The 3,429-nt window shown below is 31.3% G+C and overlaps 1 pseudogene; it reads left to right on the forward strand.

Annotated features, from left to right (window-relative positions):
• Window positions 1-212: 212 nt before the first annotated feature.
• LOC107005931 lies at window positions 213-2,166 on the forward strand (annotated as a pseudogene).
• The last annotated feature ends 1,263 nt before the right edge of the window (window positions 2,167-3,429 follow it).

Below are 3,429 nucleotides of genomic sequence, written 5' to 3' on the forward strand. Positions count from 1 at the left end.
GCATGGTGCATCTTACCTTATCTTCTTTGGTTGGTCCTACGCTTAGTTGTCGATACAATATAATCATTCATATCAATTATACTTTTTATGAAGCATACATTGTAAAAAAATCAAGCTATATTAGATTTAATCGATTACGGAAAAAAATATCGAAAGTTAGAAAAGTTCATTCAGACTAATAAAAATATATATATATATTTCTCATCATAGGGCGATCTCAGTTGAAAATGAAATTACAAGTACATTTCCTCTGTTTTGCTAATGTGAACGAATATTTGAAACTTCGCGTTCAAGGTGATGTAAGAGATTCAAACATCCATTTCGATAACCTGTTGAGACCTTCATCTCCAACGCAAAAAAATGATCGCGATGGAGGGGTCTGCGATTCTAATGTTCCTGGAAAAACTCGACAAATTTCATTTATGAAATATGTCTTAAACTCTCAACTAATACAAAAAGATTAGTTATAATGCATGATCTTATAATGAGTGAACAAATATTGAATGTCAAGTCTTGTATATTCCATACTGAATCGACTTTTAGCAGATATTCTTCATACAAACAAACTATTCCTGACGTTGTTGATGATGACGATAATCATGAAAAGTTAGTCAAGCAAAATCAGGACGAGTTTCCATTGTTGGAGCCTCATGAGATATGGATATCCATTACTCCCTGAGAAATTATAAACTCGTGTAAAGAAGTTGAAGGTAGGTACCCAGAGTTACTTGCCAAAGCAAAAGATAACGCGTTATGGGCTTTTGGCCCATTTCATATGTTGCTAGAACCACACTCTTATTCGTCTAGCAACATCACTCCGCGTTATGATCAATGCCTAGAATTTCTCGACAAACAAGATGTTAACTCGGTGATACTCATCTCATTTGGATCAACGACTACGTTATCACAAGAGAAAGTCAATGAGATTGCTCTGGGTTTAGAACAGAGCAACCATAGATTTATTTGGGTACTAAGAAAAGGAGATAACTCGGAGAAACTTAAAGATAAAGACGTAAAGATTGAATTACCCGAAGGGTTTGAAGAGAGAGTGGAAGGAAGAGGAATAATGGTTAATTGGGCACCACAATTAGAAATCTTGGGACATTCATCGACAGGGGGGTTTATGAGTCACTGTGGATGGAATTCATGTATCGAGAGCATTAGCATGGGAGTACCTATAGATACTAGGCCAAACAGTTTCGATCAGCCATTTAACGCTATACTTGTAACTAATTTGTTGAAGATTGGAATCACTGTCAAGTGTTGGTCTCACCGCGATGAATTGGTAAAAGCATCAACCATAGAGAAATCTATCGAGACATTGATGAGTACCATAGAAGGGGAAGAAATGAGGCAAAGGGCATTGGAATTGAGCAAAAAGATCAAAAACCCTGTTAGACGCGGAGGACTTGCACACGAGGCCATGGAATCATTCATATCACATATAATTGAATAACTTCACCGTTGAAGTTTGCTTTTAGTTACGTTGTTATGCAATAGTACTTATTTAGCAAAATAAGTTTGATATTTAAGATTGTTTTAGATTTCAAATTATGTGTTTATGATGTCTATTGTAAGTCCTTCAACGCTTAATAAAATTATTGAAAGTCATTTCAATCTATTGAGAGACATTTTCAATCCTTCTTTGTTGCCCTATCTTCTATTGATTTGATAGCTAATGGAAACTTGATGAAGATAGTGAGGTTAATATTTCCATTTTCCTTGAGCCAAAGGGTCTATCGGAAACGGCTTCTAACTACCTCTCAAAGATTGAATATACGTTTTACTCTGATCTCCAAACCCTACTTATGGGATTACACTGAGTATGTTGTTGCTATGCTGCTCAAAGTCTCCAAAGATCTCGACAATTGTGTGTTGGATCCTCCAGAAGCAGTGAATTTTCGGAGGATCTAATACAAGTGTTGCATCATTGGAGAGTCCGAGCAACTTAACCTATTTGATTCTTACGAAAAAAAACAGACATAATACATAAACATGATCCTTAACTTGGTTAAACAAATAACTATGCGCTCCAACTTTGAGTGTGCATTAGTAAGCAGTTAAACTTGTTTAAAATTGAACAAATAGACACGCGCATCCTATATGACATAATACACGTAAGACACAAAATGAAACATATTGTTCATTGTTCAAAACAAGTAGATTTGTGAGTGTGAACACCTAATTTTTTACCAAAATATAAAGAGTCAAACACCAATTTTTAAAAAAAGGTTATATTTAAAATAAATAAAAAATAAATAAATTGTGTAAATAACTTTAATGATAAAAATTATGAATTTATGGTATTTGTTTTAAATCTTCAACTTTTAATTAGTTTTAAAATAATGGTAGAAGAAGAAAAAAAGGGGAGTCCTAAATATTCAAATTACCTTCCCCTTATCCTAATTATTCCCAACTTCCTAACTTATTTTACTAAAAAATCTCATCCCATTTATTTTCTTTTTCTTTTTCTTCTCTCTCTTTGGACGTTCATTTCATTATTATTTTTTTTAATTTTCTATTATTATTATTTATTTATTTTATATCCATCCTTATCTCAACCCCTATCCCTCAACAATATTTCAAATTAAATCCTAATCCAACTCTATTACTATCCTTTTAATTAGCACCTTACTCTCAACCAAAAAGATATATAAAAACACGTTCAGTTGAGAAGAAAGAAAAAAGATATAGAAAAGATACACAAAAAAACACAAATACACAGATACAAATACACAGATACACAAACAGACAGATACAGAGGAATACAGAGAGAAATATATAGAGCAAACACAAAGAGAAAAACGAGTTATTTCTTTTGAGAATTAGGTTAGAGTTAGAGATTTGATCGTGATTCCGAATTCGTGGATACAGCTCACTTTTGTGGTATCAATTTTCGCAGCGAGGTAATTATATTCTCGCGTGATTTAAATAATATACTTGTATGAAAATCTGATTCCAATAGTATGAAATTCTTCAAATCGCATGTATTATATTTATTATTGTTACGTTATTATTGTTGTTATTATTATGCTCTTTAGATGCAATTTGTAATTTATATCGTCTCATGATATTGAATTGTTAAATTTGAATAGATTAGCATATCTTTCCCTCTAATTTTGTTGAATTTATTGTAGACTTTTTAGATTAGGATATAAACTAAAATTCAATTGATTAGCGATTTAAAAAAAATTATGTTTAATATGTTTTAGTGTTTTTAATACATTATTTGGATTAAAAATTGTCTCTAGAATAACATAAGATGCTTATCTAATTCGGATTACTAAAATTTATTATTAAGATAATATATGAATATTATTTAGAGTTATAATAAAAAAAAATAATGAAGAAGAATGATAAAAGATGAGATAACATAAGAAGAAAACAACAACAACAATAATATGTACAGAAAAGAACGATGAAAAAAAA

Source organism: Solanum pennellii, chromosome 12, assembly GCF_001406875.1.
Source record: "Solanum pennellii chromosome 12, SPENNV200".
Classification (NCBI taxonomy): Eukaryota; Viridiplantae; Streptophyta; class Magnoliopsida; order Solanales; family Solanaceae; genus Solanum; species Solanum pennellii.